This window comes from Elephantulus edwardii, unplaced genomic scaffold (genome assembly GCF_000299155.1).
Source record: "Elephantulus edwardii isolate Elephantulus edwardi_28Jun2011 unplaced genomic scaffold, EleEdw1.0 scaffold00243, whole genome shotgun sequence".
Lineage (NCBI taxonomy): Eukaryota > Metazoa > Chordata > Mammalia > Macroscelidea > Macroscelididae > Elephantulus > Elephantulus edwardii.
Window position 1 is genome coordinate 1,518,037 of NW_006399993.1, and position 27,585 is coordinate 1,545,621.

The following is a 27,585-nucleotide window of genomic DNA, read 5'->3' on the forward strand; positions in this document are numbered from 1 at the left end:
ACACATATGTGTATATATATTTATCTATAGTAATAATACTTAATGGGCATTTAATTTGCTTTTCAGGTCACTTATTAAAGCAATGCTGTTAAACATTCTTCTACTTCTTTCCTTATGTTGTTGTTATTGTCATTAAGAACCATGGAGTCGATTACAGCTCATAGTTAATCTATGAACTACTGACCTACCTGCCCCTTGCCCTATCCTGCACCATCCTCAAAATCTCCATCATGCTCACGGCCGTTTTTTTTTTTAGTCATTGTATCAATCAATCTTGTTGAAGGTCTTTATCTCTTATCCTGATCCTCTACCGTTCTGAGCACAATGTCTTTTTACAAAGTCTGGACCCTCTTTTACAACATGCCCAAAATATGCCAGGTAAAAGTTTCACCATCCTCACACATTTCCTTATTTATGTGTATCAAATGTTTTATAGAAGCAAAAAACTTAGATGAGAAGAACTGCTGAGTCAAAGTATTACATGTTACAACTTGTTCACAAAAATGGTCATACCAATGTATTCTCTTTCCAATACCTCACAAATGAATAAAAACACTATCAAAAAGTTATTTTTTTTAAATGTACATCAGATTGATTGGGACATGTCCACTGGTCAAACTCTTAGAACAGCATCTAAAAAAGTTCTATAATATGTAGGGTATCAGTATGCTGGCAGTGCCTACTTCTTCAAGCATCATTTGCACAATTCTTCAGTCTTACTGAGAGAGGTTTTAGTCTCCTAAATATACCACACTCTCTCTCATGATCAGGTCCTCACACACATATTGTTCCCTGTACCTGGATTACTTTTCCTTAACTTTTGAAATACATTATTAGGCCTCAGTTTAAATTTCATTTCATCTGGCAAGTTTTTAAGTTTCCCTAGCCTCCCTCTATATATTTTTAAATATTCCTGTAATTTCTCAATAAACACACTTCATTCTATAGACTTATTTGAATAATTGCATGTTTTCCTAAGGTGATTTTTAGCTCTGGAGAAGTGGGAATCCAATCACTTAACACCACACCTGGCCAGGCAGACACGAAAGGAATATTTGATTTAAAAAAAAAAATAATCAATGAATTGGCCATATAAGTAAAAAGTACTTACTATCATTCTTGTTATAAGGTTCACTATAGGCTATTTTCTTCCTATTTGGCATTGAATTGATGACAGTAAAACTGTTGTCAGGTGCCATCGAATTGACTACAACTCATACCAACTCTTCAATATGGATTGTACCTCAACATCAAGGAAAAAAAGATTCTCATCACTGAGCTAATTGGAAGCTTTAAGAGTGAGGTTTTTAACAATTTCATCTTGCTTGAATCCACAATCAACATTCTTGGCACCAACAGTGGAAAATAGGGCTTTGGGAAAGTCTGTTGTCAGGGACCTCTGTGGAGTGCTGAAGAGCAGTGAAATCAACTGAAACACTAAGGTGCACTTGAGTCTTCTAAGGCCATGGTCTTCTCAATTGCTTGCTTTGCATCTGAGAACTGGGCAATGACTAAGGATGGCAAAAGATGAATCGATGCCTTTGAGCTGTGGTGCTGGAAAAGAGTACTGAACATACCATGGACTACCAAGAGAACAAATAGGTCTGCCCCAGAGAAGGTGAAATTAGGTTGCTCCTTGGCAGCAAGGATTGTGAAGATCCAGCTCACATACATTGAGACAGATTGTCATGAGAGGCCAGTCCTTGGAGAAGGATATTATGCTTGGAAAGAGAGAAAGACCCTGAAAAAGATGGACTGACACAGTAACTATGGCAATGGGACTGATGTGTCAGAGATGGTCAGTTTGGCTCAGGATTCAGAGCTGCTGTTCATAGGATTGCTACACAAGTAGTAGTCAACTGTATATAACAACAACAGTGTAACTCTATGAATCATCTGAACTTTGTCCTATCCTGGGTGATCCTCACCATCTCTATTACTGTCAAGCCCACTGTTGCAGTACTTGTGTCAATCCATCTTTTTGAGGGTCTTCTTCCCTCTCCCTCTGCTTTGACCCTCTACTTTTCCCCAACATGGTATCTTTTCTAAGGATTGGCACCTCCTGACAACATGCCCAAAGTATGTGAGACAAAGTTTTACCACATCCTTGCCTCCACGAAGCACTTTCATTGCACTTCCTTCAAGACAGATATGTTTTACTCTTTTGGCAATCCATGGGTATAATCAAAATTTGTGCCAAAATCACAATCAAAGGCAACTGAAAATATCACAGATTGGATATGGTGCACATTAGTTTTTAAACTGGTATTCTTGTTCTTTAGTACTTTAAAAAAGTCCCTGGCAACAGATTTTCCCAATATTACACATCTTTTGATTTCCTAAATGTTGTTACCATGAGTGTTGAAAAACTATTGATTGTCACTGCTGGGAGGAACGTAAAACTTGTGCAGTCACTGTGAAACACTAGCAGTTCCTCAGAAAGTTACATACAGAATTAACATGACCAAACAATTCTACTCTTACATATATATTAAAAAAATTAAAAGCGAGAGAAGTACAGCAATGAATAAATGGAAATCCAAAATCTCTGTAAATATTCATTAAAATTATTTTTTAAAAAAAGTGGCAACTGGGCACCTTAAAATTTTAAGGTATGGAGATGGACTTAGAATATAATTTCCCTGGATAAAAATGGCAGTAGTTACTTTATATTCAGAATATTGTTAAAGAGAATAAAAATAGTAAAGCTAAAAAAACAAATAATTGAAAGCAATCTCAAAACTGAAAGGTGTATACTAATGCTCAGTTCAACATTATTCACAATAGCCAAGGAGTAAAAATAATCCATTAACAGATGAAGAGATAAAATATGGTATATTTATACAACTGATTCTTTTTCAGCAATAAAGAGAAATAAAGTTCTGATGTAGGGTGCAATATAAATGAACTGTGAAACTATCATGTTTTTTAAATAAACAACACATGAAAAGACAAATATGATTCCACTTACATTAAATATAAGTTTATAGGAAGCTCTGGTGGTCTAGCTGGAAGAAACTGTACCACGATCCTGAAGACACAAAGTTTGAATCCACCAGCTGCTCCACAGGAGAAGGATGGGCAATCTCCTCTCATGTGATTAACTGTATCTGAACACCCACTGGAGGGTCAGCTATGGATTGGTTCTAACTCAATGGTACTCAACAACAACAACAACAAATATTAAATATCTACAGTAAGCAAATGCATAAAGATCAGAGTTTATTAGTAGTCACCAGGGTGGGTAGAAGAGGGAAATGAGTCTATCTAATGTTGTTAGGTGCAAGCGCAAATTTAGCTCCAACCCTTAGTAACTCTATGTGTAACAGAATAAAACACTGTCTAGTCCTATACAATCCTTAAAATACCTACTATGCTTGGGCTTACTGTTGTAACCAATGAGTCAATCCATCTAATTGATCACTTCTTCTTTTTCACTGACCCTCTACATTACTAAGTATGATGCCCTCTTCCAGAGACTAGCCCCTCCTGACAAGTACAAAGTATGCGAGACCAAATTTCAATATCCTTGACTCTAAGGCGTATTCTCATGTACATCTTCCAGGACAGATTTCTTTGTTCTTTTGACAGTCTTGATACATTCAATATTCTTTGTCAATACCACAATTCAAAGCCATCAATTATTGTTTGGTCTTCTTTATTCACTGTCCACCTTTCATATGCATATAAATTTGTTAAGGGGGAAAAATTGAAAGTGGTGATAGTTGTGCAACATAATGTAAATGTAATTAATGTCACTGAATTGCACATGCAAGAACCTCTCTAAAATTTTATTATTACTTTTTTTTTTAATTTCTTCAAACTGACATACTCTCATATTGCCTTCTAAAGAAGGCATTCCTAATGTCTGGCTACAATGAAAAGAGAAAACAATCTTTAAGCATATTTTGAAGTTGCAAAGAAAGCTATACATTCTAAACTGTAAAGAGAAATCTATTCAGTCCCTTTTACTTTTCCACACAGCAATCTTCTAAAGGTATTAAATAAAAATGAAACTGTGTCATTTATTGGGATCCACAGGGAAGTACTTTCCATATGTATTAGTAATTATTCAAAATTACTAAACTCAAAAACTATTTTTCTTCTTTAAAGAAAAGACAAAGACCAAGTGTTCAAAGGCAGCAAACACTTCCCCCACAAGTATGCAAGTCAAGAGTCACAAGACTGGTATTTGTCCTTTATAGCATGGAAGAGATGACTAAGGGTCAAAGCTGTCACTGCCTGAGGCAATTCCCTCCCTGACTCTCCCTCATACTGTCTACTGAATTTTTAGTCCACCTTTAGATCAATAAGTCAATCAGTCAACTATAGTGTGGTATTACAAGAGATACATATATATTTACACACATAGATACACGCACACACACATAGAGGCTTTTAAAATATTTGTACAAATATACCCCTTTCCCACCCTTCTAAAAGCAGGAAACAGATTCCAAGAAATATAATCTTCTACTACATTGGCACTTGGGAAGTTCTCCTCGTCACCAGAAGGAGCATGGTGGCGTGAGCGCAGGAATCGTGGCAAGCTTTTGGAGTCGACTGCTTTTCCAGGCATATGTGTGTTACGTGCATGTTTGCTCTGTCCCCTTGAGCAAGGCTAGCCAGCCTGGGCCTAGGGTTTGAACCAGGAGGCAGCCTTAAGCCCAAAAGTCAGCTGGGAGGGGAAGCGCCCATGTTGTTCCTGGTTGGCTCCTCCCAGGGTCTTGGGTAGTTCTCCTTGCCAGAAGGAGCATGGTGGCATGAGTGCAGGAATCCTGACAAGCTTTTGGAGTTGACTGCCTTTCCGGGAATGTGTTTGTTATGTGCAGGTTTGCTCTGTCCCCAGGAGCAAGGCTAGCCAGCCTGGGCCTAGGGTTTGAACCAGGAGGCGGCCTTAAGCCAAAAGGCAGCTGGGAGAGGAAGCACCCATTGCTGTTCCTGGTTCAAACTGTTTTCCTGTCAAACATTCTTGTAAATGGTATAGCACTGGTCTGTGCATTGCTGTACAGAGGTAACTCGTGGTTGCTGTGACGCTGAAGCCTGTGACAGTGATGTGCCAATCGTGGTAATGGGTACCCATGGTAGACAGAGTTGGCTGGAGCTTCCCGACTAAATCAAGCCTGGAAGCAGGAGCGGCATCAACTTCCGAAATGGCTTGCCTCTGGAAACTCTATGTACGAACAGTGCTCAGGCTGTTCATTCATAAGGTTGCTATGAGTCGTCTACGACTCGACAACACCAAACAACAACAACAACTACATTGGCTTGGCTTTTGGAAACCAATACTTTCTATATTATTATTTAAAATCAAGGAAGGGGAAAGGCATTTCCACCACTAGTTTGTCTCTAATTCACAATTAAAAACCACACAAGTGTGACTGAGAAATAGCATGGCTTAGAATGAGGGGAGGAGCGGAACAAGCTTGTAGGACCCGCTCAGAATACACAGCTGATGAAATCACATCACATCCAGTTTCTCACTGCATAAGAGAAAAGATACTTTAAACCTTCTTGGTGAAGCACCATATAAATAAGAGAAAATGTACATGAATACAATTTAAATTTTCACAAGTTGAAAACATTTGTGTAAACAGCCAAATCAGAAGACCAAAAATCATCACTCCAAAAGCCTGCTCTGCCTCTTCTGTCAGTCACTATAATAGTTTTATTTGCATTTTTTAAATGTACCATGGGGGGGGGGGGGTTATCTATGAGCAGTACTCTACACAGACGGAGTCCTCTTGGTTAGCATGCCTTGACAGCAACTAACAACAAGGCGAGTAAAAGTCAGAGGCAGATAATGATACTTGGGAATGAGAGAAATAAATATGAATAAAATCTAAACAGAATTCTATTTTGTAGCATGATTATAATTGACTCAAAATTTTCAAAATGAGAAACTTTTATTTTTTTTCTATAATTATATTTTATTAATTTTCATAAACATTTACAGAGATTTTTGGCTTCCACTCATTCATTGTTGCACTATTCTCTCTACCCTCTTCCCAGTTTGTTCTTGTCCAAATGCCACAGTGCTTGTCAAAGCCAATTCTGATTAATCTTCTTTGTCAGTGTGTCCTTTGCCATTCCCTAGCACTCCTCCCTGAGAGAGACTTCACCCTGAGTCATAAGGAAAAGGGGATGGCGTATTCTCTTAGCTACTTCCTGCTGAAAAGGGACGCTGTGGGTTTCAGGGTGAAGATCTTCTCTCACTACTCTAAAGGGCCCCTTTGGCAGTAGGAAACACATAGACTATTATGGAGATTGATTTTGGAATTCAGATGCACTCTTATTGATTCTGCTTGGCTGTACATGTTCATATCCTTGAAGATGTATCATGGGGGTGTTGCAACCTAGAAGACACAAATTTGACTAACAAGTTATAAGTACATGAGTCCAAAAATTATGGAAAAGTAAAAGAAAAGATTCTTTCATTGTTTTACAAACCCTCCCCCAGGTCCCCTCCACCATGTAGCCCTCGCTCTAGTCTCCTGTGATGACAGAAATACCCAGTTATATCTCTCTTTTAAACGGTTCTCTCCCTCCTCTGTTTCAGTGCAGTATACATTATTGAACCCATCTTACTCAGTCTCTCCCCAACCCCAAGGACAGTCCCATTCTACAACAGTGGCATCATGTAATATTTGTCCTTTTGTGACTGGGATATTTCACTCAGCATAATGTTCTCCAGAGTCAACCATTTTGAATAATATTGCATGAGTTCCTTGTTTTTTAATGCAGCATAGTATTCCATTGTGCGAATATACCACAGCTTCTCTAGCCATTCGTTTGTTGATGGGCACTTAGGTTGTTTCCAACTCCTTGCTATTGTGAACAAAGCTGCAATAAACATGGGTGTGCATATATCTGCTTGGATGTCAGCTATGGTCTCTTCAGGGTATATTCCCAGTAGTGGAATTGCTGGGTCAAATGGTTATCACTATTTGCAACTTTTTGAGAAAGTGCCGTACTGCTTTCCACAGGGGTTGCACCATCAAAATGAGAAACTTTTAAAGAAAGATTTTGTCAAGAATATTTCTCAAATAGAAAAGCTAAAACAGAAATATCAAGATGGTTCTTACATTGTTTATACAATGAACAATATAATAAAGGTCACATGAACAATTTGTCTAGAAATTGTTCAATGAGAAATTAAACTTCTATGTAAATCTTCATCAAAACCACATTATTATTAAAAAACACTAACAACAGAATACTCAGGCCAGAAGAACTGCAAAATATATATGAAAAATGAGAACCCAGACAGAATAAATAAATCCTGACAGACTGGAAAGTAGAAGACAAACTGTGAGTTACAAAGCAGCTGATGGGTGGAAGGATTAGATGTGTGAGGCTGGCTGCCAAGAAGAAAAATTGAAATAAAATATCTCAACTACCACAAGCTTAGTAAACACTGGTTTAAAGCTTAACCTTGCCTCAAAGGACATAAATATGCTATTAACACATAAGAAATAATGGTCAGAAGTTTAGGAAAATGTCAAAAAGGATCCTGATGATCTCAACAAAAAAATATGTTCCGACCTTTAACTAACATCATTAACCTGGAGTAGTAAAGAAAACCAGTGTATAAATTTGTATTTGATGGACCTCACACCTCTTACACTGTTGTTAGGTGCTATCAAGTTGATTCTGACTCATAGTATCCCTATGTACTACAGGAGGAATCTTTCCCCAACCTTGTGCTATCTTCACAATTTCTGCAGTGCTTATGTCGATAAAAATACTTGTTATTGGAGGGAAAGGAGGAAAAAAGACTGCTTCTCAATGCACAATCTGCTGTCTGCTGTCCTCTAAAAGAAGTACTCCTAAACAACGACACTTTTAAAAATAAGTAAATACATTTAATTAAAGTATTAATTTGAATTAAAGTTAACAAATCATATTAGGCATTACAAATCATATACACTCATTGACATTTTGTTTTAGAACATTAATTACCATTAACTAATGTAATTAATTCATTAAAATGTACCAGGCAACTCGACAGCACATACAAGACAACAACAATGTCTAACCAATTCTTTATTTTTTATTTTCTCATTTACTGCCTTTCTCATCACTGAAGAGGTGTGAGAATGGAAGAGGGGGGTAAGAAATGAATAAATAAGTTTGGTGAACAGAAAGACTTTATATATGGTACTTTATATTCTCTCCTTTTTGAACAACAAAGTCAGACAGGGCAGGCTGTGTTTCAAGTACTTAGCTTGTAGGCAAAAATAAAAATTCAATAGTTCCAACCCAGTAACTACTCCATGTGTGCCTGATGTAAGCCATGGTATTTCCAATTGGTTTCTATGCATCTGAAAGCTGGACATTGAAGGAAGATCAAAGAAGAATTAATTCCTTTGAACTGTGGTGCTGGAGATGAATGCTGAGTATCTCATGGACTACCAAAAGTACAAGCAAGTGTGTCTTGCAGAAGTTCAATCAGAGAGCTCCTTAGAGGCAAAGATGGTTACAGTTTTTCTCACATATTTTGAACATGATGTCAGAAGGGGCCAATCCTTGGAATAAGGTACCATGCCAGGAAAGATGGAGATGCAGACTCTGAAGAAGATGGACTAACAAATAACCGTTTTGTGTGTGTGTGTGTGTGTGTGTGTGTGTGTGTGTGTTAAAAAATGATATACCCAATCAGAGATTGTGAAGATGGCGTAGGATAGAGCAAGGTTCAGATTTGCCATCTAGAAAACTTACATAGCAGATCAACTGTGTTATGAGGTTATTAAAGTAATACCTGATCGGAGGACAAAATATTTTAGTTTGGCTGCCTATAGGCAATAATTTTATTAGCATAACAAATACTCTCAGTTGAGAACTCATATTTATTCTAAATACAAAAGAACAAAACGTTGCTATTATTGTTAGGTACATACCGCTATGAACAACAGATCTGAATCCTGTCCTATCCTGTGCCATCTTTATCATCTCCAACACACTTGAACCCATTGTCACAGACAAGAACTGATGTATTAACCCATCTTCTTGAGGGTCTTCCTTTTTTTCAGCACTTTCCATCATTCTAAGGATGATATCGTTTTCCAAGAAAAAGGCTCTCCTAACCAGAAGTACAAAGTATATGAGATGAAGCTTTGCCATCCTTGTCTCCAAGGAGCATCTGACTGCACTTTTGCGCATCTGTTCTTTTGGCAGTCCATCACTCTTTTCCAATAACGTAACTCAAAGACATTGATTCTTCTTCTGCCATCCTTATTCACTGCCCAGCTCTCAGCCACATAGCAGGTGACCGGAAAAACCACGGCTTGAATCAGGCGTACTTTAGTTTTTAAACTGGCATTATTGCTCTTCAGGACTTTGGAGAGATCCCTGAGATTAGGTTTCCCCAGTGATACACATCTCCTAATCTCCTGACTGCTGGTAGCAAGCAAGATTACATCACTGACAATTTCAAAATATTCTCTATTTATTATGATGTTACCTATTGGCCCAGTGGTGAGAATTTTTGTTTTCTTGATGTTGAGATATAATCCATATTAAGGATTTATGCAGTCATTGACCTCTTGCATCAAGTGCCTCAAATTCTCCTCACTTTCAGCATTCAAAATTGTATCATCTAACAGAGGTTGTTGAAAATCTTACTCCAATCTTGATGTCACATTCTTTTTCATAAAGTCCAACTTCTCAAAATACTTGCTCAGCATACAGATTGAAGGAATATGGGAAAAGGATACAACCCTGATGGACACCTCTCTTAATTTTAAACCATGCAATGTTCCCTTGCTCTGCTGAGACAACAGCTTCTTGGTCTACATGCTGATTTCATATAAGCACAATTAAGTGTTCTAAAATTCTTATTCTTCTCAAGGTTAGCTATAGTTTGTTATGATCTACACAGTCAAATGCCTTTACACAGTCCATAAAACAGACGCATTCTTCTGGTATTCTCTGCTTTCAGCCAGGATCCATCTAACATTTGCAATGGTATCTCTGGTGCTATGGTCTCTTTTAATTCCACCTTGAAGTGCTTACAGTTTTCTGCCTATGTACTGTTCTACCCACTTATGGACGATCTTCAGCAATATTTTGCCTGCATGTGATATTAATAACATTATTTTATCAAAGACTAATTACTCCCTTCTAATCCATTATCATTTTCATTTCATAATGTGTCATTTGTTATAAGTCCTTGTCCTCCACAGACTACTGTCAACATCCATGTTGAATACAGAAATGGAAGCACTGAGAGTTGTTGTTTTCCCATTTGTGTTTTGCTTGTTTTCCAATTTAACCAGACTTATATAGTCAGATTCACACAGTCTATGTCTTTGCACAGTCAATAAAGCATAAATAGACATTCTTCTGCATTCTTTATTTTTCAGCCAGAATCGATCCAGCATCAATAATGATATATCTGATGCCATGATAACTATCATGATATTTAGGATTATTACATATACAAAGGCATTTGGCTGTGTGGATCATAACATATTATAGCTAACATTGAGAAGAACAAGAATCTCAGAATACTTTGCACTCATGCAAAACCTATAGCTAGACCAAGAGGCTGATGTGCAAACAGAGCAAGGGAACACCACATGGTTTAAAATTAAGAAAGGAGTGTGTCAGGGTTGTATCCTACTTCTATACTTGTTGTTGTGACGTGCTGTTGAGTCGCTTGCGACTCATAGCGAACCTATGTGCAACAGCCCTAAACTCTGCTCTGTCCTGTGCCAATCGCACTGTCTCTGATTGTCCTGTGCCAATCGCACTGTCTCTGATACTCCCATCCCGATTATCCCAGTCACTGAATCAATCCACCTCATAGAGGGCCTTCCCCTCCTGTGCTGTCCCTCCACCCTCCCCAAGCATGATGTCCTTCTCCAAGGACCGGTCTCTCCTCACAACATGTCCAAAGTATGTTAGACGGAGCCTCAGAATCCTTGCCTCCAAGGAGCCACCCGGGAACACTGCATGGTTCAAAATTGGGAAGGGCATACACCAGGGATGCATCCTATCTACATACCTTTTCAACCTATATGCAGAACAGATTATCTGGGACGCTGGGCTCTATGAGGAGAAATGTGGGGTCAAGATTGGTGGACGATTTATCAACAATCTGCATTATGCGGATGACACAACCCTGCTTGCTGAAAATGAAGAGGACCTGAAGCACCTGCTGCAGAGGGTCAAGGACTGCAGCCTACAATATGGATTGAGGCTCAATGTCAAGAAGACAAAGATTCTCACCACTGGACCAATTGGCAGCATCAGGATGGATCGTGAAGAGACTGAGATTGTACACAGTTTTAGTTTGCTTGACTCCACAGTCAACAGTCTTGGCACTAGCAGCCAGGAAATTAAAAGGCACATTGCCATGGGAAAGTCTGTTGTTAGGGACCTCTCCAAAGTACTGAAGAGCAATGGTGTCTCTGTGGAGACTAAGGTGAGTCTGATACAGGCCATGGTCTTCGCAATCACTTGTTATGCATCAGAGAGTTGAACAATGACCAAGGAGGATAGAAGGAGAATTGATGCTTTTGAGCTGTGGTGATGGAGAAGTGTATTGAGAATACCATGGACTGCTAGGAAAACAAACAGATTTGTCCTGGAAAGGGTTAAACCAGGTGGCTTCTATACTAATTCAATTTATATGCTCAGCAAATTATTTAAGAAGCTGGAATCTATGAAGAAGAATGTGGCATCAAGATAGAGAGACACAGCCTTGCTTGCCCAAAGTGAGAAGGACTTGATGCACTTGTTGCAGAAGATCAAAGAGTGCAGGCTTCAATATGGATTGCATCCCAACATCAAGAAAACAAAATCTCTTATCACTGGACCAAACAGCATCTAGATAGATGGAGAAAAGATTGAAGGTTGTCAGCAGTTTCATCCTCCTTGAATCCACAATCAACACCCTCAGTAACAGCAGTCAGGAAATCAGAAGACATACTGCACTGGTTAAATCTGCAGTGAAGAACATCTCCAAATTATTTAGGAGCAATGATGTCAGTTTGAGGACTAAGGTGTGCCCCATCCAAGCAATGGATTTTTCTATTACTTGCTATACATGTGACAGTGGGACAGTGAATAAGAATAATGGCAGAATTATTGATGCCTTGAGCCGTGGTACTGAATATCCCAAGGACAGTAAAAGAACAAATGTCTTGGAGAACATGCAGCAACAGTTCTCCTTGCAGGCAAAGATGATAAAACTTCATTTCACATATTTGAGACATGTTACTAAGAAAAGCTATTCCTTGGAAAGGCGCATCATACTCAGAAGGGTCGAGAGTCGTGCTCTTTTTTGGCAAGAAAGGATGACCCTCAACCAAGTGACTGTTACAATGGGCTCTAGTATGTAGCAGTGTGAAGATCTTCAGGGTTCAAATGTGTTGTTCATGGGTCGTACTTGACTTCACAGCACTTAACAACAACAACAACAATAATATATGGCAAGAAATGGTAGAATTATAAAGTTAACCAATCTTCTGTTCTTTCTTAAAATAATTTTCATTTGGATTTGCAGATAAACATCTACTTTCTATCAATGCCAAGATGATGGAATGAGATTATGTATAGCCCAAACTGTTTAGAATATAAAACAATAAAATCAGTCTCCTGACATATAGAGTTTTGGGGTGGGTTTTTTTTTTCTTCATAGCAACTCTACAGAATAAGGTTCTCAAGGCTATAAATCTGTATGAAAGTCTATCACATCTGATGGGTTTGAACGACGGAACTTTTAATTAGCAGTTCAGTGCTTTTGCCACTCCACCACTAGAGCTCTCAGAATACAAAACAGATTTTTTTAAAAACACACACAAAACAAGAAGAAATTTAAAAAATTGTTGTTATTATGTGCCATTAAGTCGCTTGCTACTCACAGCGACCCTCTGTACAATAGCGCTGAAACCTGCTCTATTTTCTGCCAACTTTACTGTCTCTGACACACCTACCCTCATTACCCCAGTCACTAATCAATCCATCTCATTGATGGTCTTCCTCTCTTGTGCTGTCTGTCCCTCCACCCTTCCAAGCATAATGGTCCTCTGCAAGGACTGGCCCCTCCTTGCAACATGCCCAAGGTATGTAGGACGAAGCCCCAGAATCCTTGCATCTAAGGAGCAGCCTGGTTTCACCCTCTCTACAATGAACCTGTTTGTTCTCCTGGCAGTCTGTGGTACATTCAACATTCTTCTCCAGCACCACAGTTCCAAGGTATCAATTCTCCTTCTATCATCCCTTGTCATTGTCCAGCTCTCTGACACATAGCAAGCAACTGTGAAGATTATTTCCTGGATCAGGCACACCTTAGTCTCCAGACTGACATCACTGCTCTTCAGTACTCTGGAGAGGTCCCTGACAGCCAACTTTCCAAATGCAATTAGTTTCTAGTAATTTTTTAAAAAGATTAAAAGAGAATACAGGTGTCTAATAAATATGGTTCCTTCCTTGGCTTAGGAAGCTCTTGTGGTCTACTGGGTAGAGAAGTGTACTGTCAACCAAAAGCCAGGAGGTTTAGAACCACTAGCTGCTCTGTAGGACAATGATGAGCAGTCTCCTACCATCCAATTCACAGCCTCTGCAGGGTCAGCTATGAGTCAGTTCCAATGTAACAGCAATAAGTAAGTGAATGAGTTCTTTAAATTATTACTTTAATTGTGTCAAGAACAGCTCAAATATACTAGCTGGCAACTAACAACAACATACTTAGAAGCAATATCAGCAGAATAATTTGCATGGCTTTTTTTTTTAACTTTCAGGGAAGAATTCTTACTATTATTTTTATTGTAGTTTGTTTTATTTACATAGAACTGAGGTCCCTGTTGTTGATTGTCTTCAAGCTGATCAAGACTCATAGTGACCCTATGAACAAAAGGCTTGAAGCCCCTTTACAACTACAGACATTTATCAAAGTTCATAATTTCCAGAGGTATGTTGTTTAGGAAGTGAATGTCACTCTAGCTTCTAAGAAGTCCCTATATATATATTTTTTTTTTATTCTACATACTTATTTAATTATCCAACAATTAATTGGCAAGCAAAACTTTTCACTGTGGCCAGCACAAATGCAAGAAGCCTCAGGTTACACTTGGCCACAGTCTCTCCACTATCTCTCCATCACTGTTCTTGGTGGGGGGGTCTCATCCTACAGTATGGAAAGTACTCTCTTATATTAGTTCCATAGCTATTGATGATTTGCAAGGCCATGTGACCACAGTTTAGGCAGGTAGCTGGAGACTAGAAGAGGGCCTAATGTAATGGCCAGAAAAAAAACCTTTTAAATTACTATCACAGGGATCTCATGCACAATGAAACCAAATGCTGACTGCTCCCATATTTTACTCATGTTCCACTACTGATAAAACCATTATGATCCATAACGTTTTCAATGACTGGTTTTTTTGAAAGTAAATTATCAGGACTTTGTTCTTAGTTTTTTCTTAGCCTAGAAGCTCTACTCCAATCTGCTCAGCATAACAGGAACACAAGCCTGCACTGACAGGCTTGCTTTTACATGAAATGCATTAGGAATCATGGAACACAAGAATTCTACTCTGACACACCTGTGACCCCATTTCTATCCTATAATTTCAAGGAGCCCTATGGCCTATGGGTAACATCTCAGGATACTCATCCCAAAGTTGGCAGTTCAAATTCACCAATCACTATAAGAATAAAGATGAGCAATAACTTGCCATAAACTCCACCTGGCAACAGTGGGGGTTTTTATTTTGTTTTTTAAAACTATTTCAGGAGCTCTGTTGGCATGATATATTAAATGTTGAACTGATAAGCCAAAAATTCATCGGCTAAAACCAATCTTTACAAATATTCAAACTGTCTTCTTCCTCCTCCGGAGACACTGTGTAGAAGCATTCAAAATGGTCCAGCGTCTGACCTACCTTTGTAGGCTGTCCTATAACACAGCGTCTTTCAAAACTAGGCTGTCCCGAACCCCTGGTAACAGAATTATTTACTTTTATACCAAGAAGATTGGGAAAGCACCAAAATCTACATGTGCTGTTCGCCCAGGCCGACTAAGAGGGGTTCAAGCTGTGAGACCTAAAGTTCTTATGAGGTTGTCAAAAACAAAAAAAAAAAACAAGTCAGCAGAGCTTACAGTGGTTCCATGTATGCTAAGTGTGTTTGTGACAGGATCAACTGCGCTTTCCTTATGGAGGAGCAGAAAATTGTTGTGAAAGGACTGAAGGAACAAGCACAAAGCCAGAAAGCTAAATAAAAATGGCGCATCCTTAATAAAATCATACAACTTGTTCTGTTAAAAACCAAAAACAAAACCCAAATGTTCAACCGTAACAATAAGCAACATCATGAAATGGTGAAAAAAACTAAAGTTGTCGAAGATTTCATTTTACTTAGATCCATAATCAACATTCATGGAAACAGCAGTAAATTAAAGGACATATTACACTTGGCAAATCCGCTGTTGAGAACATCTAGTGTCACTAGAGCTAAAGAACAATAGTGTCACCTTAAGGTGTGCCAGATCCAAGCGATGGTATTTTTAATTGCTTCAGATGCACATGAAAACTGGACAATGAATAAGGAAAAGTGAAGAATTGGTGCCTTTGAAATGGGGTATTGGTAAGAAAAATTGATTATGTCAAATAGTGCCAAGAACAAATTTGTCTTGAAAGAATTGAAGCCAGAGTGTTTCTTACAATCAAAGATGGTGTTTAATCTCACACACTCTGGACATGCTGTAAGGAGGAGCCATGCTTGGAAAAGGACATCATGGTTGGAAAAGTAAAGTAGGTCAAGCCGTTGCTGTGAAATTGGAACCAACTCATAGTTGGCCCTCCAATGAATCTTCCGAGGCTGTTAAGCACCTAAGTGGAGAATGACCATCCTTCTCCCTCGGAGTCATTCGTAGATTTGAACTACCACAGTTATAGCCTTTCAGCTACAAGCACAGCTTGCTATAGACTATGCCAACAGAGCTCCCTCGGCAAAACAAAAGATCAGAGGAAAAGAGGATGAACCTCAAAGAGATAGACTGGCACACTGACTGAAACAATGGGCTCAAGCACAACAAACAACACTGTGAGGACTAGAAAGGGTTTCATTCTCTAAAACACAAAGTTGCTATGCACTGGAGTCAAGCCAACAGCACTTAACAGGAACTCAGTGGGCACTGAATGTTTATAATGCCTTTAAAAAGAAATGTATTAATGTAAGCTGTAATTTTAAAATGTACTTCATACTTCAGAGCTACAAATATAGTAATTTTACCAATTTTATAAATTTCCCCTTTGGAGCATTTTCAAGAAAGTAAACCCTGTTAACTTTTACTAACTAAAAAGAACTTAAAAAAACACACACAAAAAAAAGACCATTGATATTTTGTATAAATAGAGTATTTTACAAATGTTAAATAAATTTTTTCAGGAAAGAGAAAGAGCTGTATTTTATGACAAGACTGTCACATGCTGATTTAGTAACTGTTTTATACCAGAATCTTTATTTCTAAAAACATTCAGTAATAAACTGAATAGAAGTTAGCTTATCCTAACAAGAACATACCAGGATAATGTACTTTATAAAGCATCATAAAAATAAATAAATAAAATAACATGATAAAAAAATTTTCCTAAAAAACCAAAAGAATACTAGCAAGCCAAAAGAATACTGGCATATATTTTGTACCACAGAGGGCACCTACAGTCAAACTCAATTAAAGGCTGCCTATCAATGTGTCTATTTCCTCCTCAATGTTATATCCTATTTACCTTTTCATGTGACAAGTTATACAAAGACGGAAGAGAAGGCTTCCAAAACAGCTGTCAGAGATATAGATAAGCAAACTGTTAATTATGAATAGTTTTTAAAACTACTTACAGAGTCAAATATGTATTACATATTCATGTAACTTAACCAAAGAAGTAGGGAGCAGGCAACGTAATAAAGATAAATATGTTTAATGTAAACAAACTATCAGTAATGTCAATACCCAAAAACAGGCTTATATACTTGTAGAGATATAGGTTTTGTATAAGCACAATTAAATGTTCTAGAATTCCAATTCTCCTCAATATTAGCCATAGTTTGTTATGATCCACACAGTCAAAGGCTTTTGCATAGTCAATAAAATACAAATTCACTTAAGATAATGTAAGTACTCTCAGACAGTATTTTTTTCTATAAAGGAAAAAGTCTTAGACAAATTCTCTAATTATAGCTATACATGAAGGATTAAGAGGAATTTAGTGGCACCCTACCCTGCCTCTTGCCTCAAACAAACATTCAGAACATGTTCAAAGGACATTGAAAGTAGACAGTAAAAAAGACTGTATTTTACTCACCTTTAACCCTCTCCTTCGAAGAATACTGGAATCATCCATAACAGATAGAAAGAAAAAGAAAAGGAAAAAAAAGAAGCCACTCCCTAAACAGTCTACTACTAGTGTCTACTTGTTTACTGCTGGATAAAGAAGCAAAAAATCAAGACAGGAAATCATGCTGTACCTACTAACCCACTATTCCACTAAACCAGTTCTTTCTTAGTCCAGTGTAAGCATACAATCATTGCCTCAAAGCAGAGCCTTGTCTTTTTCTCCATACAGGGGACAGATATATCTTATCTGTATCACTGACAAAATAGGGAGAAATATTTCATATTTGCTTTTCCATATATATTCCTTTGGTTGAAATTATGTGAAGTATCAGGCAATGAACAGAAGTCTCAGGGGAGGAAAAAATCAAATCTTTGATACACTGATTTCACTGCTTATTAAAAAGGTTTGGCAAACAAAACAAGAGTCTCCACCTACAGCTGCTAAGCTTATAAAATCCATGTCACGTTTTCCTTTACAAAAGCAAAACCACTCCACAAACGTTCATAAAAAAAATAACAATTCTTCAGAAATACAAAGATAAATATATTACTCAAATGCCTGTACTTTAGGATTCAACTATTATAATAACAGTTATTGTTTTGTCTCATTCTGCAAAATTCCTTGTATCCTTTGTACAGACAAAGCAAATGTCAGATTCTTTCGATACTGTCACAAGCTCTTTTGTTTCTTTAGCTCTAGATGTGCTGGGTCTTCACTTCTTGGACAGTCACGAAAGCCTTTTTCTTCAGGAGCATAGCTCATTGGTAAGGTCGGTTTCCCTGCTCTTTTATATCCTGGAAGGGGCTAGAGTACACGTGTTGTGAGTTCTGAGTATGGGTGAATTCATTCATCTATTCACCGCTAATAGTACTGTCTGTCACAGGAAATGCTCCCCATTCCATCAGACTTTCTAAAAAGCGCGCAGCATGAAAATGTCTACAATTACCAAGCTTTAATAACCTCCAAACTGTTTCTCTGGTTTCTGTCTGCCATTTTCATGGTAGGATTTCAGTTGATTTTAAAAAGCTCTTGTCTCTTTAATCCACAAAAAATATAAATAAGTATTTCAAGAGTGAAAGGTTATTTCATAATTCTATCACTACACAGGAAATATTTTAAACTTTTCAACTATATAACAGTAAAATTGTAGTAAATACAGAAAAATGTAAGATAAATTTATGTCTTTTCTAAGACATTACCAAACAAACAAAAAACACCAAAATCCACAAGCCAAAATCTGTTAGAAAGAGCAGCACTGTTATTTTTCAAAAATAGTTCAGCAGATTGTCTTCCAATTCACAATCATTATTCTCCAAACAATAGGATAAACTGGGGGTTTTTTTTTCATTTTTTAAAAATTAATTTTAATGGAAGTTTGCTGAGACTTAGGGCTCCCAGTCATTCACTGCTGCAGGATAAACTATTTTTTAAAGAATCATCATTCTCCAAAGGATTTCATGAGAGATTAATCTAATTTCCCAATTTGCCAAACAAATATGCGCACAGGACATTCAGAATTAGGCTGCTACTCTCTGGTAAATATTGTAATTTAATTTTGTAAATAATATAGTGTTTTTTTTAGAAAAAAGAATATATAGGACTGATTTAGTCTGTACCCAATAAGAAGGAAAAACTAGTATTGCTAAAATTATGACAAATGCAGTTACGAGACTAGGGAATGAAAAAAAAATGTCTTTTATAGGATCTTTCTCTGGTCTTCTAAAACTGACTGACTCTAGTCACAAGAAGTAAGCAAAACAGTAAAAATATCACAAAAAGCAGGATCTATCTCCCTTTCATTCAGCAGAAATTTTCTAATCCTTAGCATAATAAGTGTGGTCTTTCATTGTGAGAGCGAATAAATCTACATTTCCATGGACTCCTCCCATATGCTGCTTTAAATATCAATGACTGGATTATGTCTGTGGGGAAAACAAACACAAAACCAGAGTAGAGAAGTGATTTGCATAGGGTGTTATTAGGATACTAGTGGTGTACACTATAGTAGGGCTTGTAAAGTCATAGGCTTCTGAAGCTACAGAATATAAAAACAGCTCTTATTCAGGAGAAAGGAAGAAGGAATGAGGCTATAAATGATTCAATCTCTTACTCAGTAGAAAAATAAAAAATCAGGTAGAAGCATCAGTAAATAAAAATTAAAATTTGATCAAATGAGCATAGGGAAAGAATACTCAGAAACGAATGAGTCTATGATTTCATTCTGGAAAAGCTCAAATCCAACAGGGAAGGAAAAATAAATAAGGAATGACATAATGTGACACATTCAGTAGAGGTACTGGTAAAGTGCTAAACAAGTGTCAAAAAACAAAACAACCTCATTGCCAATGAGTCAAAGTTCTGACTCATAAACTGTCCAGAGAAAAATGAGGCTGTAAATATTTACAAAAAGCAAAATGCCTCATTTTTCTCCCACAGAGACGGCCATGGGCTGATAACACTAACCTTTTGATTAGCAGTTAAATTCTATTAACTACTACACCATCAAGGCTTCTAAAAAAAATGTCAAAAAGAACTAATACTTTACATGAGAAGGGGAAAAAAAATTTTTAAGGGCCTAAAACAGACGTGAAGGCAATGTTATAGGACTGTCAACTCTTGACCTGAAACAGTCTCTTTTCTAAAGTGTTTTCTACATTTCACAAATCTTCAATCAGTTCACGCTATCTACAAAATTAAGTACAAATTCCTCCCTTTGGCACTAAGAACAGCCAACAACAGAGAAATAGCCACTTTATCTTTAGCACTGGCTAATATCTATTAACAATCTGTGTTATACAGATGACACAACCCTGCTTGCTGAAACCGAGAAGGACCTCATGCACTTGCTGCAGAGGGTCAAGGACTGCAGCCTTCAGTATGGACTGAGGTTCAATGTCAAGAAGACAAAGATTCTCATCACTGGACCAATTGGTAGCATCAGGATGGATGGTGAAGAGATTGAGATTGTTCACAGCTTCAGTTTGCTCGGCTTCACGGTCAACACTCTTGGCACCAGCAGCCAGGAAATCAAAAAACGTATCACGATGGGAAAGACTGCTGTTAGGGACCTCTCTAAAGTACTCAAGAGCAACGGTGTCTCTCTGGAGACTAAGGTATGCCTGATACAGGCCATGGTCTTTACATCACTTGTTATGCATCAGAGAGTTGGACAATGACTAGGGAGGATAGAAGGAGAATTGATGCCTTTGAGCTGTGGTGCTGGAGAAGAGTATTGAATGTACCATGGACTGTCAAGAAAACAAACAGATTCATCCTGGAAAGGGTTAATTCAGGCCACTCCTTGGAGGCAAGGATTCTGGGGCGTCATCTGACATACTTTGGACATGTTGTAAGGAGGGACAGGTCCTTGGAGAGGGACATTATGCTTGGGAGGATGAAGGGACAGCACAGGAGGGGAAGACCCTCTATGAGGTGGATTGATTCAGTGACTAGGGTAATCAGGATGGGTGTGTCAGAGGTAATGAGATTGATACAGGACAGAGCAGGGTTTAGGGCTGTTGTACATAGGGTCGCTATGAATCGCAAATGACTCAGCGGCATATAACAACAACAACATCACAAAGAACAATATATACTGTTTGGTGAGCACATCGTACCCTTCTCCATCTCTAACTAATTAGGGTTAAGCAGAATGTAATTATATAATTCATAAATTGTTAAAATTAATGAAATTAACTGTATGTCAATGTTTCTCAAACTTTTCCAATTATCTCTTGACAGAGCTGTTGTTGCTTGCTGTTTGTTGCCTTGGAACTGACTCATTTTCAGAGGCAGTAAATTGCATGGGAGGATACTGCCCATCTTTTCTCCCTCAGAGTACCTGGTGTATTCTTTTTTTTTTTCTATATTTTATTAATTTTCATAAACATTTACAGAGATTTTGGGTTTCCATTCATTCCTTGTTGCACTATTCTCTCTACCCTCCTCCCAGTTTGTTCTTGTGCAAATGCCACAGTGCTTGTCAAAGCCAGTTCTGATTAATCTTCTTTGTCAGTGTGTCCTTTGCCATTCCCTATCACTCCTCCCTGAGAGAGACTTCACCCTGAGTCATAAGGAAAAGGGGATGGCGTATTCTCTTAGCTACTTCCTGCTGAAAAGGGACGCTGTGGGTTTCAGGGTGACGATCTTCTCTCACTACTCTAAAGGGCCCCTTTGGCAGTAGGAAACACACAGACTATTATGGAGATTGATTTTGGGATTTAGATGCACTCTTATTGATTGTGCTTGGCCGTACATGTTCATATCCTTGAAGATGTATCATGGGGGTGTTGCAACCTAGAAGGCTCAAATTTGACTAACAAGTTATAAGTACTTGAGTCCAAAAATTATGGAAAAGTAAAAGAAAAGATTCTTTCATTGTTTTACAAACCCTCCCCCAGGTCCCCTCCACCATGTAGCCCTCGCTCTAGTCTACCTGGTGTATTCTAACCTCTTGCTTTGGAGACTGCAGCACAGCTTATTACCCCTAGGCCACCAGAGCTCCCTAATAAGAGTGCCCCAAATCTCACTCCACAAACTAGTTTCTTAGTTTCACAAAGATTTCTGCTTCATTCTTACACGTCAAATTAGGCATTACTCCTAAATAAATCTTTATTATTGTTGTATTATGAATTGTAATAAGTTTATACTTACAATTAATAAATTTAAATGTAATATATTTAATGGTTAATTCATCTGATACACTTTGAGCATGTTGCAAGGAGGAACCAGTTCTTGGAGAGGAATATCACGCTTGGAAGGGTGGAGGGACAGTGCAAGAGATCCATGATGAGATTCAGTGAGTTGGGTAATGAGGGGAGGTGTGTCAGAGACAATCAGGCTGGCACAGAACAGAGCAGGGTTCAGAGCTGCTATACAAGGGGTCAGTATGAGTAGCAAGCGACTTGATAGTACATAACAACAAAAACAACATTTAAATATTTGTAAAATTAAATTGCAATCAACTAAAGAGTAACAAAACCAGGTCAGAGAAAAATTAAGGCTGAAACTTCATTAAAGAGAATAGCAACAAATGCTGTCTACTGGTCCATCACTAAAGAAGAGCTACTGAATTTACTGACTTGGAAATCACGGGTGCCCTTTGGCAGAGTAGTTCAGAGGAACAGCAGGCTAAAGAGTATGAAGAAATAAAGATGTTGAGTGCACATAATTCTGTCAATTTCCATTTAACTCTTCCTTACTCTTTACAGCCAAAGTTTTCAAAAGAAATTATATGTGAAAAGGGAGAAAATGACTCACACTAGAAATAGACACAGGAAGAACAGTTCTTTCACCCTAACAAAAGGAAAGGAAAAGAAAGTATAAACACCCAAAATCGTCCCAAATTTAGCGGTAAAAAAGCAAAAAATGTTCCCCAAGACAATGATTTTCTTGTTAATTAAAGAGGACAGTATCTAGCAGAAAACAAGGTGGCTAGAAATTTGAGAAGAGCAAAGAAAATGTAAAAGAGATAATGAAGAGAACAAGACTAGTTTAGATTAGTAGGGCTGACAAAAAAATGCCAAGGGTCTGACTGATACTGTTCTTCATAATTTTATGGATAACAAGTTGGCAGCATCATGACATATGGAGAAGAGATTGAAATGGTAACAATTTCAGCTTGCTCAGATCTACAGTCAACCTCTTGGCACCAGAAGTCTGTGCATAGGGTATATGAATCACAGTCAGATCTACAGCACATAACAACAACAATCTAAATTACTGTGCACTTTCTCGGTGAATTGTAACAGTACAAATACAAAAGATTTACCAATCATTACCAGGTGCACTGACAAAAGATAGTATAAAAGATTTATGACACTGACTAAAGAGTTAAAAACTTAACTTTAAAAGGAAGAATAGTAAAGGTTAAGGATGAAAGGACTTGAAGTGTTGAAAAGTCTGAGAATTAACTTAATTTAGTAATAATATAATTACAAGGTATTTGCAATGAGTAAATCATTCACTGAACATTCAATCATTTGATCTCAAGCTCATTTCTGTCACCAAGTTTGTAATTTCTGACTACTAGTCCTTCTTCTTTGTTCCTAACTTTTGCGTTTCAGTCACTAATTATTACCAATGTGCCTTAAATGCATATTCAATCAAAATGAGACCAGGTGCTGATTATGGAACAGAACACCAATGACTTATGTGCAAATTTAAACTAAAATTTAAAAAAAAAATTAAAACAAGTACAAAAGAAATAAAGTATGGCCGTCCATCTATTCCACCTGAATTTTAAAATCATCTGAAGAACAGGTTTGAGGTATTGAACACTAATGACCAAACACCGGATGAGTTGTGAGATGGCACCAAAGGTGTCAGTCATGAAGAAAGCAAAGCCTCATGACAAAGGCAGCAGACAAAGATAAGACCAAAAATGTTATCAGATGAGACTCTGAAAATCGCATTAAAACATCAAGAAGTAAAAACAAAAGGAAGAGATGAAAAAGAGTTTTCAGAGGCAGCTGGAGAAGATGTAGCAAAGTATTTTAACAAAATGTGGAAGGAGCTGGAGTTGGAGAATAAAACAGAAAAAACTCTCTTGGCATTTCTCAAGCTGAAAGAAGTAAAAGACAAATTTAAGCCTCGAATAGCCAATACTGAAGAGTGCTAGAAGCAAAATCTTGAATGATCCAGGAAGCATTACTAAAAGAAGGTGAAAGGAAGAATGAAAGGGGGGGGGGGGGAGAACACACAAATGAAACAAATGGAAGGAATACACAGAGTCATTGTAACAAGAATTGGCTGACAGAGTCATTCCCAAAAGTAGCTTATAATCAAGAATCAATGAAGCTGGTTCTTGATCATAAGAAGTAAATAGTTCAAACTACTGAAGGCACTGGCAAAAAAATAAGGTCCAAGGAATTGATGATATCACCCGCTATGTTTCAATGAACAGATGTGGCCATAGACATGCTTGCCAGTCTGTGCCAAACATCTGGAAGACAGCTACCTAGTTGTCTTTGGAAAAGGTCTGTATTTTCTCCCATCGACAAGAAAGGAAAGTAATACCTCACATATTTGGGGGCATGTTGTTAGGAGGGGCAAGTCCTTCAAGGAGGACATCACATAAAAATTGGAATGGTGAAAGGACAATAAAGGAGGAGAAGATCTTCAACTAGATGGATTGACACACTAACTATAATGAAGGACTTGAGTACTCAGAGATAAATAAGGATGGCACAGGATGGAGTACGGTTCAGATCTATTGTTTACAGGGTAACTATAAGTCATAGTCAACTCAATGGCAATTAACAACAAGAGAAAATGGGAATTATCAAGCAATACCAATAATAACACATGTAAGCAAAATCTTGCTGAAGATTATTTTTAAAACTGCTAGAAGAGTACACGCAAAAGAGAATGTCCAAAAACTCAAGCTAGATAAATTAGAGACCATGGCATACTAGCTATCACTGGGGATGTGAGATGGATCTTGGCTGAAATCAGAACACTCGCAGTAAAGTGGGTTTATGGTTCAAAATGTTTTTCACAGCCATGGAATTTAACTTTGCCACATGGGTGGGTGGATCATGAAAACAGGGCATTTTAGTCAATCCAAAAGGCAAACGGGTAGTCTTGTCATTAAACTGACTGGATTCAGCAGCAGAAATTTGGAATTCACCACCAACAAAGCAGCAGAGTGTGCAAAATTCATCCTTCAGGCAAGAGGATTCCTGCAACAGCCAAATCGAGTCTATAGGAGCAACAGCTGCAGCAGATAACCAAAGCCCCATGTGAGACAGAATTACCTCTGATACAGTTGCCCCACAACCTTGGTCAAAGCTTGCTGAAAGACGTGGTAGGGATAGGGTGGAGTGGATACTCCACAACTGGCAGGCTAAAGGGCTTATGAGTACACTTTAGAAGTTACCCTGATTGAGAAATTGTATCCTGTTTGCCAATGTGAATTGTAACCTGCTGCCTTCCTAGCAGAACACTTGATCGTGCTTACAGGAAACCTATACTTTGACCAAGAAGCAGTCCTCAGAACAGGGCAAGGAAACACTGCATGGTTCAAAATTAGGAAAGGAGTGCATCAGGGATGCATCCTGTACCCTTAGCTTTTCAATCTGTATGCAGAACAGATTATTCAGGAAGCAGGGCTTTATGAGGAGGAGTGTGGCATCAATATTGGAGGAAGACTCATGATGCAGATAACACAACCTTGCTTACAGAAACTGAAGACCTGAAGCACTTGCTGCAAAAGGTCAAGGACTGTAGTCTGCAATATGGACTGAAGCTTAATATCAAGAAGACAAAGATTCTCACCATTGGGCCAATTGGCAGCACCATATTAGATAGAGAAGAGACTGAGTTTTTAGCAATTACAGCTTTTTCAGATTCACAAGCAACACTCTAAACACCAGCTGTCAGGAAATGAAAAGATGAATTGCATTGGGGAAAATCTGCTGTCATGGACCTTTCCAGAGTGCTGAAGAGCAACGATGTCAGTCTAGATACAAAGGTGTGCCTAATGCAGGCCATGGTCTTCTCAACTACTGGTTATGCTTCAGAGAGTTGGTCAATAACTAAGGATGACAGAAGAAGAATAGATGCCTTAGAATTGTGGTGCTGGAGAAGAGTCTTGAACATACCATGGACTGCCAAGAAAACAAATAGGTATGTCTTGGAGACAGTGAAACCGAGTCTCTCCTTGGAGGCTAGGATTTTGAAGCTCTGCCTCACTTACTTTGGGAACATGGCAAGGTGGCATCGGTCCTTGGAGAAGGACATCATGTTCGGAAGGGTGGATGGATATTGCAAGAAAGGAAGACCCCCCACCCCCCATATGAGATGGACTGATACAGTAACGGGGGCCATGGGGGTGGTGTGTTGGAATTAGTGAGACTGGCTCAAGACAGGGAAGGGTTCAGAGCTCCTGTACATAGGGTCGCCATACATTACAGGCGACTCAACAGCACATAACAGCAAGAACATACTATGACAGGTTTGGAAACAAGAGTGGCATCCAATTCCTAAATAACATGTCTCTGGAAACTCTATCAACACTGATAAATGTCGATAGTTGTAGAGAAGCTTCGGGATTGTTGCTCATAGGGTCACTATGAGTCTTGATCAACTCGAGGGCAATCAACAACAACAATCTTCCTAGTAAATACTGTACAGTTCTGTGTAGTCTGTGTACCTATTGCAAAAACTTATGGACCCAGTGGAGCAGAAGGAATGGTACTGGAGTAAGTAAAAAGAGGTGTGGTAGCATGGGGAAGACAAGGGTAAATCTAACTTCATGGGAATCAGTTTTGTGATGCAGATGTTGTTGATGAGGGCGGTTCCCCTGACAAAGTTGTTGCTTTATTTTATTATGTACCAATTTCAGATACAACTCAAAGTAATGTTATGAACAACAGCTGTGAACCCTGCCCTATCCTAAGCCAACACTACCATCTCTAATACATCTAACCACAATTCTAGTCACATCCAGATTCTTCCTCTTCTATCCTTACAAGCATGCTGTCCTTCTCAAAGGATTGATCCCTATTAGCAATATGCTCATACTCTGTGAGAACTTTTTAAGCTTCAAAATACCTGCCTCCAAGAAACAACTTGGGACGGGAGTGCCGACAAGATGGCGGACGGGGAGCTGAACGTGGATAGTCTCATCACCCGATTGCTGGAGGAACTCTACTATGCTTAGTGGTAAAAAAAACCACTACAGCCGGTGGGGCCAGGGAGCTGCGCCCGGCGGGAGCTGCATCACTACTGACCTGCCCTCGGGTTGACTCAGCAATTCTGGTAAATCACCAACTGTAGCAGAATCATCACCTGTACTAGCCATCCCAGAGGAAATCGCTGAGATGCAAAGGAAAAATGAGCTGAACCTCAAGATAAAGGAACAACATCTTGCTTTGCAAGGCTGCAGCACTTCCATGATACATCTTCAAGGATATGAGCATGTATGGCTGGGCACGGTTGATGGCAGTGCATCTAAATTCCAGGGTCGATCTCCATAATAGTCTATGTGTTTCCTACTGCCCAAGGGGCCCTTTAGAGTAGTGAGAGAAGACCTTCACCCTGAAGCCCACAGCGTCCCTTTTCAGCAGGAAGTAGCTAAGAGAATGTGCCATCCACTTTTCCTTATGAATCAGGGTGAAGTCTCTCTCAGGGAGGAGAGATAGGGAATGGCAAGGGACACACTGACAAGGGAGATTGATCAGAACTGGCTTTGGCGGGCACTGTGGCAATTGGACAATTAAAACAGACATGGAGGGGA

General features: G+C 38.5%; 1 protein-coding gene across 1 annotated transcript in view; it reads right to left on the reverse strand.

Annotated features, from left to right (window-relative positions):
* The window catches only part of MAST2 (microtubule associated serine/threonine kinase 2), a 287,018-nt gene that overhangs the window by 148,720 nt on the left and 110,713 nt on the right, over positions 1–27,585 (reverse strand).